The sequence below is a fragment of the Erinaceus europaeus genome, chromosome 18, assembly GCF_950295315.1.
Source record: "Erinaceus europaeus chromosome 18, mEriEur2.1, whole genome shotgun sequence".
NCBI lineage: Eukaryota > Metazoa > Chordata > Mammalia > Eulipotyphla > Erinaceidae > Erinaceus > Erinaceus europaeus.
The window spans coordinates 42,041,677-42,049,774 of NC_080179.1; the positions used below are offsets into that span (position 1 = coordinate 42,041,677).

At 42.8% G+C, this 8,098-nt stretch overlaps 1 non-coding gene across 1 annotated transcript; it reads left to right on the top strand.

The window, feature by feature from the left end:
* The first annotated feature begins 4,623 nt into the window (after positions 1–4,623).
* Positions 4,624–4,742, top strand: LOC132534430 (5S ribosomal RNA). The gene has a single exon (XR_009546157.1). It is a non-coding gene; the product is annotated as a 5S ribosomal RNA (ribosomal RNA).
* Positions 4,743–8,098: the final 3,356 nt, after the last annotated feature.

The following is an 8,098-nucleotide window of genomic DNA, read 5'->3' on the forward strand; positions in this document are numbered from 1 at the left end:
AGATACACTCTACAAGCCTCTTGTATTTTCTCCAACTTTATCCCTGTGTTGGCCTTTTGACAATTCTCTCCAGGATAAGAAACACTAAGTTCTTGTGAGATTTTTGAAAGTAGATATTATACATAGCTATGAGCACCTGGATCATTTTACTTACAACTGGAACACAGCTCCATAGCACAATCCAGAGAGGCCTTTCCATTGACATTACACTTCTTTCTTGGTTCTGTTGATGCTACTTTTTCTCTGTTTTTCTTTCTTTTATTTATTTTTTTTAAAAATTTATTTAAGAAAGGAGACATTAACAAAACCGTAGGATAGGAGGGGTACAACTCCACACAATTCCTACCACCCGATCTCCATATCCCATCCCCTCCCCTGATAGCTTTCCCTGTTCTATATCCCTCTGGGAGTATGGTAGTAATTTTTTTTAAAGTAACCAAGTACTTATTTTCTTTAAATAAGACTATGTGTTTCTGCAGGTGACAAAGTGTGATTCAAGTGTTCTTCATTATCAAAACTATAGAGCCACTCAAAGTTCCTAATGCTCACCAGTGAGCTGATGTTTGCTTGTAATGAAATAGAACTGAGCTTATAAAGCAGGGAGCTTGATTTAACACATTCTAGAAAACTCTTTAGTGTGTATTCATCCAACCCAACAATAGGGTAACAAATATTGAGGATCTGTAACAGTAGAGGCATCTTGCAAACTCCACAGTGACATCATAACAAAATGGAAGCTAAATCTTTTTTTTTTTTTTTTTGCCTCCAGTTTTATTGCTGGGGCACAGTGCCTGCACTACGAATCCACTGCTCCTGTAGGCAATGTTTCCCCATTTTATGGGATAGAATAGAGAGGAGGAGATACAGAGGGAGAGAAAGACACTTGCTTCACTGCTTGTGAAGTGACTCCCCTGCAGGTGGGGAGCCAGGTGCTTGAACAGGGATCCTTGTTCAGGTCCTTCCACTCAGTACTATGTGTGTTTAACCCAGTGTGCCACTGCCTGGTCCTCAATCTTTCTCTCTCTCTTTAATTTTTATTATTTATTTATTAATTGATTGATTGATTTAAGGCAACTCCCCTGCAGGTGGGGAGCCAGGAGCTCTAACTCGGATCCTTAAGCCAGTCCTTGTGCTTAGCACCACATGCACTTAACCCACTGCACTACTGCCTCTCTCTCTCTCTATCTATATACATATATATATATATATATATATAGCATGCAAAGTCAGATTTGTCTTTTTATTTTTTATAAAATTGTATTTATCTATTACATTATTATTGAATAGAGACAGAGAGAAATTCAGAAGGCAAGAAATAGGAAAAGAGACGGAGAGGCCCTTTCACCTCTACTTTACCACTCCTGAAGTTTTCCCCCTGTAGGTGAGGAGGGTGCTTGAACCCAGGTACTTGCACATTGCAGTGTGTTCACTTTACCAGGTTCACTACCACCTGGCCCCAGAGGTAAATCTGTATCAGTAAGTTCTGGTTACTTTCTTGTTCGTAAAATGTTAAATAAATGCTTACTAAACTCAGAAAGTTCAGCATGTTTTTGTTAATAGCATGGCTTGTTGCCTATTATAATTCTCAACCATTTTATGCCAGGCCAAACAAATTATTTTGGCCAAGGAGGACAAGTACTGTTATTCACTCTTGAGCACAAGTGGTAAACACAGATGCATGTAACCATCAACTCCCCTTTATCCTTATGTTCTAGATGAGTACATTCCAGATAAAGGCTTTCTCTTCAGTTTAGTTCTGGGGAGCAGGAAAGGTACCTCTGCAAGTGGTGAAACAGGTCTTTGGGTGTCTGTCATTCTCTTCCTCTCTGTGTCTTCCCATCCTCTCTTGATTCCTCTCTGTTCTATCCAACAACAATAGCTACAACAACAATAACAATAAGGGCAACAAAAATGGAGGGAAAAATGGCCTCCAGGAGAAGTGGATTCATAGTGCAGACACTGAGCCCCAGAAATAACCCTAAAGGCAAAAAGAAAAAAAGAAAAGAAAATAGACAGAAATGCAGTGAAACAATTTATTTGGATAGTGCACAGCTTTGCCATATATGTGACCCAAATTAAAGTCTCGTCTTCACTGTATTCCTGTATTTCAGAAAACTTCAATGCTTTTGTTTCTTTCATTCTCTCTCTCTCTCTCTCTCTCTCTCTCTCTCTCTCCCTCTCTGCCTCAAGGGTTATCGCTGGGGCTCAGTGCTAGCACCACCAATTCACTGCTCCTGGAGACCATGTAAAGAGAGGGAGAGAGAAAGACAGATACCTACAGATCTGCTTCACAACTTGTGAAATGTTTGTTCTGCAGATGGGGAGCCAGGGGCTGAAACCCAATCTTTAGCTTAGTACTATGTGCTCTTAACCAGGTGCAACACCACCTGGCCACCTCTTTCATTCTCTGGTTCTATGTTTTTTGTGTCTATATAAAAAATAAGAAGAGAAATAAAGGAAAGAAAAGAAGAGAAAATAAGAAAAGGGAAGATACAGGAGAAAAAGTCAACTTTATTACATACACATGGAACATCCACTTGGCTGTAAGTTCTAAACTAAACAGAACAAACAAGGGATTTATATTCTGAGCTAAGGAATGGGGAAAGAAGCTGGAACACCAAATAAAGAGGAGAGGGTATCACAAGATAAGCAGGGGATGGTTTTTTATGACAAAGTCTTATCTCTTGTGCCTTCCCTTAAGACAGGTTTCTGTGGCTAAGGGTTATTTCTCAAAATGGTCTTAAAACTAAGCATAATATTTCAAGGTAATAGTTTCTCCTGAGATACACTTGAACTTAGTCTTAGTATCACAGATCAAATTTATATGTACAAGAAAAATAAAGGAATATGCTAGACATCTTGGGAAAAGCACTGAACAGAAAGGACCTGATCCAGGATCAAGGTTTGAACCCTCACTTTCCATATGCAAGGAGGAAGCTTCACAAGCAGTGAAGCTGGTCTGCAGGTAACTCTTTCTCTCTCCCTATCTATCTCCCCCTCCCTTTTCAATTTCTCTCTGTTCTATCCAATAAAGTGGAAAAAATGAGGTCAGGAGCAGTGGCTTCATAGTGACCACTGAACCCCAATGATAACCCTGGCTGCAAAAAAAAAGAAAAGACTAGAAAAGAAAAACTCTGAGGCAGACCTATGCTGTACAGTCATTTCTTCAAGACAGAAGTCCACTGTGCCCTAATTAATAGAACAGTTTTGTTTAATTAGAGTATACATGTGTGGAATGCTACAGTGACTTGTTAGTGAAGAAAACATTTGCTCTAATTAGATATTCATTAAAATTTCAAAAATCACTTAATATGAGCAATTAAAACTAGAACTGTACTTTGAGATGGAATTTCTTACACTCCCTAGTTCTGTATTGTGTGGCATCAATTACAATCTGAGTGACCCAGGAGGAAAGCAAAAGCAGGAGTAATTTGTGATGGGGTGGTCAGAATCTGGAACAACCTAGCCCCTGAAAAGGCATCAATGCAGAGGGCTGGAGAGATTACAAGGATCCTTTGTTTACAGCAGATCTCAGAGAAAGAAGGAGCAAGGAGGGAGAGGTAGGAGAGCAAAAGTGTCTCCGCAGTATGCAGGTGAGTTTGTATCTGTGCACAAATCAGTTACAAGGAAATCAAATGTTAATGCAAAATAACAAAAAGCCTGGATAAAATGATGGTCCAGTGATCTAAATCACACATCAGTCATGATATGTTGTTGCGACGGTCTGGTGTCGGGCTGCCCCACGGAGAAGAGAGCGGACGTCCAGAGCAAAGGGGTACACAAATCTTTATAATAGGATGGGGGGGGGAGGTTTGGTTCAGACCACGTGGAGCCAGCCGGCAATGGCCGACCACGGGGGAAGAGCAGGGAGCGAGACCTCAGAGAGGGAGAGCCGAGAGCCCAGAGAGAGAGAGGGGAGGGGTGAGGGGGCTTTTTATTGGGCGACAACCAGGGGTGACGTGTAGGGCCAGGATTGGTTGAAAGGGGGCACTCTAGGATTTAGCGGGGCATAGAAAAACCTGGGGGCAGAGACTGCATCAGAATAACTTCTCAGCAACATCTCCTCCTATCCCTTTATATCTAAATGGACACAGTAAAGAAAAAATGGAATGGAGCAGGCTTAAATGTTTTAGAGGAATGCCATGCTCAGGTGGGAAGATGTAGGACTTTCTGTGGAGGAGGGAAGGCTTAAATGGCTGCCAACCTTGTGAGATTTATGCGTCTTCCTGTGCTCAACCCCTCTTTAGAGAGAGAGACTTACCTGGAGAGACTCATCTCATAGGTTTAAGCGCAGCCTGCTCAACCATCTCTTCACAATATCTCTACATCTTTTCTATCTTTCTACCTAGTAATAGCATAAGATGTCCAAAGTCTATAAAAGACTATCATGGTGCAGAAACCTTTTGGGCATAAGCCTAAATGATATAACAAAATAGGAAGGGACAAGTAGGGGAGAAGTAAAAGCCAGTGTGGTGTGAAGGGAAGGATTGGTGTGTAAAGGAGCATTCCCTGTTTGGGTGGGGAAAGGGGCAAGGGTATATAATGAGGGGGAGGCGGGAGGCATGAACCACCAAACAGAGGGGCTATTTGGCATTGTATAGTCCTCAAGGCAACAGTCTGTAATTCTATGGCCATACCACCCTGAACACGCCCGATCTCGTCTGATCTCGGAAGCTAAGCAGGGTCGGGCCTGGTTAGTACTTGGATGGGAGACCGCCTGGGAATACCGGGTGCTGTAGGCGGAGCTGAAACCGGAACGGCAGGGGGAGGGGCTAGAGAACCGGAAGCCTCAGGGGAAGCAGGGGGCGGGGCCAGAGAAACAGAAGGAACTGAACACGTGTCTGCCACAGAAGGGACCGAACACTTGTCTGCAGAAGGAGCCAAACACGTGTCTGTGGGGACAGCTGGGGGAGGGGTCAAAGGAGCCGCCAAACACGTGTCTTCAGGGGCAGTGGGGGGAGGGGTCGTGGAAGCGGAAGCTGCCGCAGGAGAAAGCGAACACATGTCTCCGGAGGCAGCGGTTTTGGGGCTGACTGCAGATTGCTTAGGGTGTTTAAGTCCTAAGCAAATATCCTTTAACTCCTGTATCTCAGCCTCAAGGTCACTTAACCTTTTGGCAGGAGGCCTTGTACATATCCTGAAAATAGTAAATATAGCCATGAGAACCCATGGTGTAGCAAAAATTAAAGCGTCTCTGAGATCGAAAGCCTGTCCCAGGAGGGAAGGATAGAATGTCTGGGACACCTCCTCATAAAACGGAAAAAATCCCATGGTGGAGGGAAACGCAGGGCCACAGAAGCGGGCGGATGCCACTTACCTGTGTCTGGGCGGTTTCGGAGACCTCAGGCCGGGCGTGGTGTGGGTACGGAACACGATGGGCGCCAGATTTTGTCACGACGGTCTGGTGTCGGGCTGCACCACGGAGAAGAGAGCGGACGTCCAGAGCAAAGGGGTACACAAATCTTTATAATAGGATGGGGGGGGGAGGTTTGGTTCAGACCACGTGGAGCCAGCCGGCAATGGCCGACCACGGGGGAAGAGCAGGGAGTGAGACCTCAGAGAGGGAGAGCCAAGAGCCCAGAGAGAGAGAGGGGAGGGGTGAGGGGGCTTTTTATTGGGCAACAACCAGGGGTGACGTGTAGGGCCAGGATTGGTTGAAAGGGGGCACTCTAGGATTTAGCGGGGCATAGAAAAACCTGGGGGCGGAGACTGCATCAGAATAACTTCTCAGCAACAATGATATGACAAAAATACCACTCAAATTGGGAAAGACTAGAGGGTTGAACAGCTATTTCAAAGGGGAAGCAAGACAGAATCAGGCCCTTTGTCAAATGGGCAGGGCCTTTAATTGTTTTGCCTAAGAGAAGCAAAATATACTACATTTCAAAGAAAGAGTACAGGACTAGGCTTACATGAGGGTTTTTGAACACAACCTTTTCTTTCTTTAGGAAGTCAATTTTAGCCTGATAACTAATGTCATCTCAAAAAAATTATATTTGATTTTTCTTTGAAGTGCCCTTGAATACATTTTCCTATGTTAAGTAACACAGTAATGCAGTACAAAGACGTACACAACTGATTCATGCATTTCCTACCAAGGACTAATTTCCTCTTCTTGTTTTCCCCCTCCCTCTCCATAAAAGCTTCCACAATTGTGTGTTTCAGTCACTGGAATAAAGTTAGCAAAGCTTAGTTCTCTGTTAAAGCTACTCCAAGCTTCAGTGACAATTCCCCACTCAATAAGCATGACATGTTTTCACTTCAGACAGATGTCACATCTTTCATGTATAGGGAACTATTGTTCTATTTTTCTAATTCGTCCTTTTCATTTCATAAATCTTGGCAAAGGAAGTCTGTGTCTACATGTACAACTAATTTGACTGTTTTGACTGAACAGAGAGGCTATTACCTACTTGCTGATAACTTAGTTAAATAACTAGCTGTCAAAATGATTGTGTAGGCTGAGTGTAAAGCACAGCAAGAGTGACTGAGAGGCTGTATTTTTACTGCTGGCTGAGGAGTTCAGTGAAGGAAACACAGGTTCTTTGCATAGGGTAGTCTTGTCCTGGAGGTGCCAGCTCAGAAAATTCTTTTCACGATTCAATTCTGCTCTGATTAAATAAATGTAGTTGCTTTATACTTTGTCTTGGTTTCATGAGATTGTTTTTTCAACACATTCATATATTTAATCATTTTACTTTTTAAAAATTATTTATTATTGAACAGAAAGAAAGATATTGAGAGGGGAGGGGAAGAATAGAGGGAGAGAGACAGAGAGACACCTACAGCCCTGCTTCACCACTCACTCCTGAAGCTTTCCCCCTGCAAGTGGGGACCAAGGGCTCCTTAACTTGCCACTACCTGGCTCCTTAAATTTTCCATCCACTTTCCATGTTTCAGACTCTGTGTTGTGTGGGGCCAGGACATGTCCCACAGTGTAGAGCAAAATGTTTTTACTATGTGTAAGGACATTATCAGAACCTCATGCAAAGGAAAAACATCATAATTTGGAGCCAAGCTATCCTCTCTCTCTCTCATTCTCTCTCTCTCTCTCTCTCTCTCTCTCTCTCTCTCTCTCATTTTCATCTATCTAAAAGAAAAAAACTAAGGAGTCCACTATGAGTGGTAGAATCATAAGGAGGAGAGAGTCAGCTTTCCCTACCGCTCCATGATCATCTGTGCCTCTTATACTCATCCCATAATTTCTTGTGCTTTTATGAATTTAACATTTCCCCTTGCCTCTGGGAGAGACATCAACAGATATGGGGTCTAACTTCTTGCACTTGAGGACCTAGATTGAGTACAGACATGACATGGAATAGTGAATAGAGCCATGGATGGTGGAACAGCACTGTGATCTCTCTCCTTTCTCTCATTCTCTCTGTCATGAGTATATCTCACCCGTTATCTCATTTCCTTACTCAGGATAAAAAAAAAGTCAAGTTTTTACTTTAATCTTTACCTATTTGATAGAGACAACCAGCTATACAGAGGAAAGGGGGGCTTAGAGAGGAAGAAAGACAGTGACACCAGCAACACTGCTTCACCACTTATGAAGATTTCCTCTTGCAAGTGGCAACTGCGGCCTTGATTCTCTCCTCTTGCATATTGTAACTTGTGTGCCCAACCAGCTGCACCACTACCCATCCCCGAAAAAATTTAAAATAGTCCTGAGAGACTGATTACCAGTGTAACATATTAAAATAAGATTATCCCTAATTAAGTAGATGTTTTCACCCCACCTGCAGGGGGAAAGCGTCACAAGTGGTGAAGTAGGGCTGCAAATGTCTGTCTTTATCTCCCTCTTCCTATCCCTCTCCCCTCTCCATTTCTCTCTTTCTCTATCCATTAATTAATTAATTAATTAAAAAGTAGATGTTTTCATAAATCAAAACACCACCTAAATTCTAATGCTTAAAAATGTATCTCCAGCCATATCCTACCTTCTTATATTCTAGTTTCTTGAATTATGTTCTAGTGTCTTGAGAACATAATTGTGTTCACTGCATAGGTACCTATCACTAAAATGACATACCACTTCTTGTTTTTCTTTCCAAAGCTGCCTTCACCTGTCAGTTTCTGCCTGTCCAACTCCATC